This window comes from Heterodontus francisci, chromosome 14 (genome assembly GCF_036365525.1).
Source record: "Heterodontus francisci isolate sHetFra1 chromosome 14, sHetFra1.hap1, whole genome shotgun sequence".
In the NCBI taxonomy this organism is placed as follows: domain Eukaryota; kingdom Metazoa; phylum Chordata; class Chondrichthyes; order Heterodontiformes; family Heterodontidae; genus Heterodontus; species Heterodontus francisci.
The window spans coordinates 67,635,634-67,645,037 of record NC_090384.1 but is presented as its reverse complement, the minus strand read 5'-3'; the positions used below and the strand labels follow the sequence as shown (position 1 = coordinate 67,645,037).

At 41.7% G+C, this 9,404-nt stretch overlaps 1 long non-coding RNA gene across 1 annotated transcript in view; it reads right to left on the bottom strand.

The window, feature by feature from the left end:
• Positions 1-2,426: 2,426 nt before the first annotated feature.
• Positions 2,427-9,404, bottom strand: part of LOC137377098 (uncharacterized) — a 90,826-nt gene continuing 83,848 nt past the window's right edge. The window contains exon 4 of the long non-coding RNA XR_010976363.1: positions 2,427-5,079. This is a non-coding gene — a long non-coding RNA (uncharacterized lncRNA). The remainder of the gene's footprint in view (positions 5,080-9,404) is intronic.

The window sequence follows — 9,404 nt, the reverse complement described above, 5'->3', positions numbered from 1 at the left end:
GCTGGATGATGTTACAGAGATAGGCCATGGAGGGATTTGAAAACAAGAAGGAGATTTTTAAAATTGAGAAACAGCTGGATCGGGAGGTAATCTAGGTTAGCAAGCACAGGGGCGATGGATGAACGGGACGAGGTGCTAGTTGAGATATGGGCAGCAGAGTATGGTTCAAGTTTACGGAGGGTGGAAGATGGGAGGCTGGCAAGGAGAGTATTGAAATAGTCAAGTCTAGAGGTAACAAAGGGATGGATGAGGGTTTCAACAGCAGATGAGCTGAGGCAGGTGCAGAGTCGAGCAATGTTATGGAGACGGAAGTAGGCGGTCTCAGTGATGGAGTGGAGATGTGGTTGGCAGCTCATCTCAGGGTCACATACAATGCTTATCCAAAACACAGCAGAGATATAAAAGTGCACTGACTCCAACAATTCTACAAAATATTATTTATTATTTAGGAAAAAGAAGAATTTTTATTAATTGATCCTACCTGTTCTCCTTGCCATTCATGCTTATCTTTGTGTATAGTCGGAGATACAGGTTGCACACGTCTTTGAAACCAGGACTACTGAACTATATGATGGGGTATACACATGTCAACAATCAGTGTTTCACGCTGGCAATCAGCATTTTGAGGGGACATGTCAGTGTCTGATGACAACACTCAACAAGGATTCAGTCCATCGTCCTCGATGCTGCACCTACTGCGATGGAAGTCATTCTGTTTTCTGCCTACTAGAGACAGACAGTCACACAAAAACAGGAATTCCCAATTGCAGTCTGCAGCAGAGCAATAGGGAGAAGAGCATACAGAGGTTGAGCAGGTAGTTCATTAGTAAGAGGCATGAATGGTGATGGGAGTGAGAGGTGATAGGAATTGGAATGGGTCATAAGAAGGTTAAGGGGTACAAGACTTGCAGGGAATGAAGGGATGGGTGGAGTTTTAGGGAGGGGATGGGAAAGGAGCTGCTCAGGGCCACAATTTCCCGACCACCCCTACCCTAAGTGCAACATGCAGACCTGCAGATAATAGCCCAAGGCCAGAGAGCAGGTGGGTCGCAGGCAAAATTTGAGACGGAATGCAGTTTTGCCCCTTCTTTTTTAGTTCCTGTATTTTCTGGTGAGGGGGAGTGGGCCAGATCTTCCACTCACAATCTCTCAAAGTGGCATATATGGAGGAGTTCCTCAACTATCCTGGGATTTCTACCCAGTACACAGATAAAGGCCTCTGAGAAAAGCTTTGGTGATTTCCACTGAGGCCTCAAACCAATACCAAACATAGGTAATTGATCCATTCTGGAGCTCAGGAGCTTTTAAACATTTTTCATCTTTGATCTTTGTGAGGATATTGGCTGCACATTATCAGAAGGGTGTAACTATTGTGTGGCAAGTTTATATATGCAATTTGCATTATAAGTGTGGACTTAGTGGCCCCCATAAATCCATGGCCCTTCCAACATAGTGCCATAAACTTTAGAAGGAATCTGCTGGAAGGGCCAGAAATTAGGTCAAGACTGATATATGACAGGGCCCATTCTTTTGTGAATGTGGAACCTTACAAGGATATTAGTGTTGGAGGGAGTAAGAAGGGGGACAGGGACTTTCAATGTTTGTGGCTCTCATGTCTTCAGCCCTCAGTAGGATCCAGCATCACATTTTTTGAGAAATGTAGCCCCTTTTGAAGGAGCCACCGAATAGTCTTGATATGCTTCCGGGGGTCGCCAACACACCTTCATGAACCTCTGCCAGACTTTCCAGCATATTTTCTAAGCTGGGCATCCCAGGTATGCCCCTAGTAATGCAGCTACATACAGACAATAGCCTCTCCCTGACCCTGTTATGTCCGTGAAGGTCAGCAGCAGAGGTTCCCAGCAGGTGCATCTCAGCAAGTCATAATAGATTTTCAGGGTCTGTAATTTACAATGAAAGTCTATAAATACAGATTGTACAACTTTAAAATGGGGTCTGAAATACATCTGCACACCCTGATCTAAATAAGCACTAGTCTCTAATCCCACTTCACCTGACTTACCATGTACAATGTCAAGATAGATTAGCCTTTTTTTTCAAAAAAGTTGTTTTTACAGTGGTCCAAGATGGCTACAGTGATAATGTTGTCCTCAAGCTGGAATGGGCCTTATCTCCATCCCATGCCCTCCAAAACTATTACAAGAATTTATCTGCCAGGGAATTCTCTATGGTGTTACCAGAATTCTGAGCTGTGATCCCAATGATGCAAAGCAAATACCGAAACTGTTATGATACAAAAAATTGAAATTGATATTTGAAGGTAAGAAAAAGTTTGATTTTGTGGAGCTAAGAAATCATGATAGTCAATGTTGAACCCAGAGTAAAGTTGGTTTAGAACATAAAATAACCAGAGGTTGAATTTTTTTTTATGAATAACGTTTTATTATATATGCTACTTTCCTAACATCACCATAAACAGGTTTTTACAAAATAAAAATCCAATTCTTCAATTTTTAGAGGTTGGATTGATTTTGATAGCTATAATAAATTGTTCATTTTATAAAAACACAAAACAGAGCCCTTCAATTTCAATATTCTTTCTGAAACTTTTCTTGCATTTCATTTTTATTCGGTGTATCACGGTGTTGAGCACTCAGGTGACATCAATTGAAAAATAATTATAAAAAGAAATTATAAATGAGATGTATGCTAGTACTGAACTGTCTACATGCCTGAGGCTCAACTATCCATTATTAATCAGCAGATAGTTATTAAAATTACATGATTTGTTTAGATGACAGTTGACTAATTTCAATAAGACTCCTGCATTTGAAGAACATAATTACATAATAATGATTGAGAAGGAATGGAATTTCTAGCTCAGTGCTGCAGTGCAAATGCAAATCCTGTGATGTCAATTCAATGGAACAAACTGGACAATCCTGCGGGTTTCTATAATTTTCACCTGCAATCACTGCATTTTTGGTACCATTTTCCAGTTTTTCCACTGGGTCAGGTTATAAATTTGTCAAGATAGCTATTTCACACAAACTATTGGTGCCCAGAACTCTCGGGACCCAAGTCACAGAAATGCATTGCAAGTGAAAGTCACAGGATTGGGGTTAACAGGTGGAAGCAGAGAGCCAAGAAGACTGCTAAGACAGGTAACAATTACATAAGAACATAAGAAATAGGAGCAGGAGTAGGCCATTTGGCCCCTTGAACCTGCTCCACCATTCAATAAGATCATGGTGATCTTATCGTGGCCACAACTCCACTTTCCTGCCTGCCCTCCATAATCCTTGACTCCCTTTGTAGATCAAAAATCTAACTCAGCCTTGAATATATTCAAAGACCCATCTCCACTGCTGTCTGGGGTAGAGAATTCCAAAAATTAACGACACTCAGAGAAGAAATTCCTCCTCATCTCCATTTTAAATGGGAGACCCCTTATTCTAAAACTGTGTTCCCTAGTTCTAGATTCCCCCATGAGAGGAAACATCCTCTCAGCATTTACCCTGTCAAGCCCCCTCAGAATTTTATATGGGTTTCATAAATAGAGGTATTAAATACGAAAGCAGGGAAGTTATGCTGAACCATTATAAAACCCTGGTTAGGCCACAACTAGAGTATTGCTTCCAGTTCTGGTCACCAGACTTTCGGAAGGTTGTGAGGGTCCTTGAGAGGGTGCAGAGGAGATTTACCAGAATGGTTCCAGAGATGAGGGATTTTAGCTAAAAGGTTAGGATGGAGAAGCTGAGGTTGTTCTCCTTGGAGCAAAGGAGATAGAGGAAAGATTTGATAGAGTTGTACAAGATTATGATGAGTTTGGATAGGGTAGATAAAGCAAAGCTGTTGCCTTTAGCTGATGGTACAAGCACTAGGGGACAGAAATCTAAGGTTTTTGGCAAGAGATGCCGAGGGGATGTGAGGAAGAACCTTTTTGATGCTGCGAGTAGTAATGACCTGGAACTCGCTGCCTACGAGGGCAATGGAAGCGGAAATGATGAATGATTTCTAAAGGAAATTGGATGGGCGCTCAAGGGAAATAAACTTGCAGGGATATGGGCATTGAAAGGGGGAATGGGACTGACTGGATTGCTCTACAGAGCCACCATGGACTCGATGGGCCAAATGGCCTCCTCTGTACTGTAATGATCTATGCTTCAATAAGATCACCTCTCATTCTTCTAAACTCTTATCAGTAAATAAGATCAAAACTGTACACAGTACTCTAGGTGTGATCTCACCAACCCACTTTACAGTTGTAGCAAGACTTTCCTACTTTTATATGTGATGGGGTCTTCATGTATAGACTGAGTTCTATACAACTTATGTTTGTTTTTCTGGAGACAATCCCTGATTTGAAATTGAAACTAAAGGCTTCCAGGTTTTGGGGACTCAAACTCAGGTTAGATAAACAAATAGTCCTGTGGCTGAGAACAAATAAGCAGTTTTTTTTAACGAGAAACATGTATTGAGAGCTTAGGTTTCAGTTTCACAAGAAGGCTCTGGAGGGGTTGCAAGCTGGGAGAGTTGTTTAAAGAGAAGGCAAAAAGCAGCAGACTGGAATGGTTGTTTTGGATGTGAGAGAGAGCCATACTGAACAGTGGAATGCGTCTGCTAAGAGATCAAGTTAACAAGTGGATAAAGAAAAGATTTTCCAACAGTAAAAGGCCTTCTGAGTGGACAAGCCATTGAGCTTGGAACCTGTTTTCTCATCTGCTTTGGGCAATCGAGCAGTAGATTTTTGATGCTTCCAGAGAGGCTGTTTGTTCTAAACCAACTACAAAGTAGCCAGTTGAAGCCATTGGGCAGAGGAGTCTGGATTCGGAGGACGGACCATTGGTGAATCACTTATGGCAGTTGGCTTCGACACTTAAAGAATTATGTAATGCAAGACCAGTGATACTACACCAACAGAACTGTAGTGAGCAAAACCACAGATGTTCCAGAGAATGCACAGTTTTGGTGGAGACAATATCTGTGGGGTTCGGATTGCATAGAGACTGCCATCGAGTGGAAGCTGGCTTCTGCATCTTGGGGAGATAGAATCCAGAGATCTCCTTGAAACATCCAAAGCCCTGAAGGACTTTGGGACTGTTCGGTCCCATCTTGCTGAAAGGAAAGTCAAAGGAAATATGAGATATATCCTTGTAACATCTGATAGTTAACATGCAACCTTTAAGATTTACATACATCGATCGTAATTTAATTGTTACTTCTTGGTTAATTTATGTTGGCTTTGGTTTGAGTGTTAGAGTAAAATTTGTGAAAGTGAAATCTTGTCCATTTGGTTTTTGTTTCTTAACTTGGTGTCAGTTGGTGGATTTGATTCTTTTGGTTTTTGGTGGTCTCCACGGGGATCATAATATGTACTCTATCCCCCTTGCAATAAAGGGCAATATTCCATTTGCCTTGCTAATTACTTGCTGTACCTGCAAGCTGACCTTTTGTAGTTTGTGTATGAAGACACCCAGATCCCTCTGTAGCGCAGCTTTCTGTAGTCTCTCTCAATTTTAATAATCTGCTTTTCTATTCTTCCTACCAAAATGAATAACCTCACATTTTCCCACACTATACTCCAACTGTCAAATTTTTGCCCACTCATTTAATCTATCTATATCCCTTCGCAGACTCTTTGTGTCCTTTTCACAACTTGCTTTCCCACCTATCTTTGTATCCATGGCAAATTTGGCTTGAATACACTCCGTTCCTTTATCGAAGTCATTAATATAGTTTGTAAATAGTTGAGGCCCAGCACTGATCCCTGTGGAACCCAGACTAGTTAGTTTGCCAACTGGAAAATTACTCTCTTATCTTGATTTTGTTTCCTGTTAGTTAGCCAATCCTCTATCCATGCTAATATATTACCCCCAACATGAGCTCTTATCTTGTGCAGTAACCTTTTATGTGGCACCCTACTGAATGCCTTTTGGAAATACAAATACACTACATCTACGTGTTCCCCTTTTCCACCCTGCTTCGTTATATCCTCAAAGAACTTTAATAAATTTGTCAAACATGATTTCCCTTTTGTAAAACCACGCTGACTGCTTGATTGTATTATGATTTTCTAAATGTCCTGCTACGACTTCCTTAATAATGGACTCCAGCATTTTCCCAATGACAGATGTTAGGCTAAATGGTCTAAAATTTCCTGTTTCCTGACTCCCTCATTTCTTGAATAGGGATGTTACATTTGTAGTTTTCCAATCCGCTGGGAGCTTTCCAGAATCTAGGGAATTTTGGAAGATTACAACCAATGCATCCACTATCTCTGCAGCCACTTCTTTTAAAACCTTAGGATGTAGGCCATCAGGCCTCGGGGACTTGTCAGCCTTTAGTCCCATTAATTTTCCTTGTACTTTTTTCTCTAGAGATAGTGATTGTTTCAAGTACCCCCCTCCCTTTTGCCATTTGATTTTCTACTATTCTTGGGATACTATGTGTCTTCTACTGTGAAGACAGATACAAATTATTTGTTCAAAGTCTCTGCCAATTCCTTGTTTCCCATTATTAATTCCCCAGTCTCATCCTCTAAGGAACAAGTGTTTATTTTAGCTACTTTCTTCCTTTTTGTATACTTGAAGCTCTTACTAGCTGTTTTTATATTTTTTGCTAGTTTACTCTCATTCTAATTTCTCCCTCTTTATTTTTCTTTTGTCATCCTTTGCTGGTTTTTAAAAGTTCCTAATCTTCAAGCCTACCACTAATCTTCACAACATTGTACACCTTTTCTTTCAATTTGATACCATCCTTAACTTCCTTAGTTATCCACAGATGGTGCATCCTTCGTATAGTCTTTCTTTCTAAATGAAATATATCTTTGTTGAGAGTTATGAAATATTTTCTTAAAACGTCTGTCACTGCTTATCTACCATCTTACCATTTAACCTATTTTCTCAGTCTACTTTAGCCCACTTTATACCTTTGTAATTGCCTTTATTTACGTTTCGGACACTAGTTTCAGACCCACGTTTCTCACCCTCAAACTGAATGTGAAATTCTAGCATGTTATGATCATTCTTCCCTACAGGATCCCTCAATGAGATCTTTAGTTAATCCTGCCTCATTACACATTACCAGGTCTAAAATAGCCTGTTCCCTGGTTGATTCCACAACATATTGTTCTAAGAAATTGTCTCGAATACACTCTATGAACTCATCCTCAAGGCTATCTTTGCCAATTTGATTTGTCTGATCTATATGAAGATTAAAATTGCTCATGAATTATACTCTGTCCTAGAGCGTACCTATTAGGGGCTTATAAAGTACTCCCACCAGTAACTTCTTTCCCTTGCTATTTCTTAGCTCCACCTAAACTGATTCTACATTTTGATCTTCTGAGCCAAGATCATTTCTCACTTCTGTACTGATCTCATCTTTTATTAACAGATCCACCCCAACCTCCATTTCCTTTCTTCCTATCCTTTCTAAATGTCAAATACCCTTGAATATTCAGTTCCTAGTCTTGGTCACCTTGCAATCATGTCTCCGTAGTGGCTATCAGACCACCCCCATTTTCAAGGAAGTATTGTGAACTGTGAGGAGGATAGTGATAAACTTCAAGAGAACATAGATAGGCTGGTGGAAAGGGTGGACAAGTGACAGATGAAATTTGATATAGAAAAGTGCAAAGTGATTCATTTTAGTAGGAAGAATGAGGCGAGGCAATATTTTTCTTTGTTCGAGGGATGTGGGCGTCACTGGCTAGGCCAGCATTTATTGCTCATCCCTAAATGCCCTTGAGAAGGTGGTAGTGAGCTGCCTTCTTGAACCGCTGCAGTCCTTGGGGTGTAGGTACACCAACAGTACTGTTAGGAAGGGAATTCCAGGATTTTGATCCAGTGACAGTGAAGGAACAGCGATATAATTCCAAGTCAGGATGGTGTGTGACTTGGAGGGGAACTTGCAGGTGGTGGTGTTCCCATGCATCTGCTGCCCTTGTCCTTCTAGGTGGAAGAGGTCATGGGTTTGGAAGGTGCTGTCGAAGGAGCCTTGGTGAGTTGCTGCAGTGCATCGTGTAGATGGTACACACTGCTGCCACTGTGTGTTACTGGTGAAGGGAGTGGATGTTGAAGCTGGTGGATGGGGTGCCAATCAAGCAGGTTGTTTTGTCCTGGATGGTGTCGAGCTTCCTGAGTGTTGTTGGAGCTGCACCCATCCAGGCAAGTGGAGAGTATTCCACCACAGTCCTGACTTGTGCCTTGTAGATGGTGGACAGGCATTGGGGAGACAGGAGGTGAGTTACTCACTGCAGAATTCCCAGCCTCTGACCTGCTCTTGTAGCTACAGCATTTATGTGGCTGGTCCAGTTTAGTTTCTGGTCGATGGTGACCACCAGGAAGTTGATAGTGAGGGATTCAGCGATGGTATTGCCTTTGAACTTCAAAGGAAGATGGTTAGATTGTTTCTTGTTTGAGATGGTCATTGCCTGGCACTTGTGTGACACGAATGTTACTTGCCACTTATTAGCCCGAGCCTGGATATTGTCCAGGTCTTGCTGCATATGGACATGGGCTGAAATATAAAATAAAGGGTCCAGTTCTAAAGGGATGCAGGAGCAGAGGTTTCATTGAATGTTGCAGGCTGGTTGAGAAAGTGGTTCATAAAGTATAAGGGATCCTAGGATTTATAAATAGGGGCATAGAGTACTAGAACGAGGAAGTTATGATAAACCTGCATAAAACACTGGTTTGGCCTCAATGAGAATATTGAGTCCAATTCTGGGCTCCACACTTTAGGAAGGAAATTAAGGCATTAGATAGAGTGCGGAAAAGATTCATGAGAATGGTTCCAGGGATTAAGAACTTCAGTTACGTGGATACGTTGGAGAAACTGGGCCTGTTCTCCTAGAAGAAGAGAAGATTAAGAGGAGATTTGATAGAGGTGTTCAAAATGATGAGGGGTCTGGACAGTGTAGATAAGGAGAAACTGCTCCCATTGGCCGAAGGATCCAGAACCAGAGGATACCAATTTAAGTTGATGGTGGTGATATCAGGAAAAACTTTTTTATGCAGGGAATCGTTAAGATCTGGAATGCTTTGCCTGAAAGTGTGGTGGAAGCAGATTCAATCGAGGCCTTCAGAAGAGAATTGGACAATTATCTGAAGAGAAACAATTTGCAGGGCTATGGGGAAAAGGCAGGGTAGTGGGACTAGGTGACTTGCTCTTGCAGAGAGCTGGCACAGACACGACAGGCCGAATGGCCTCCATCTGTGTTGTAGACATTCAATGATTCTATTTCTATTTGTGCCATCGATTCATCTATTGTGTTACGAATGCTGTGTGCATTCACATAAAGAGCCTTTGGGCTGAATTTTACCGGCTCCCCGAAGTCAGGGGTCATGGGGGGTGTGGGGGGGGGGGGCGCTGAAAAACGCCTGCAGGAGAGGCCTGCCATGCTCCCCAATGCCAGGAAGGGCCCGCCCCATATTGCC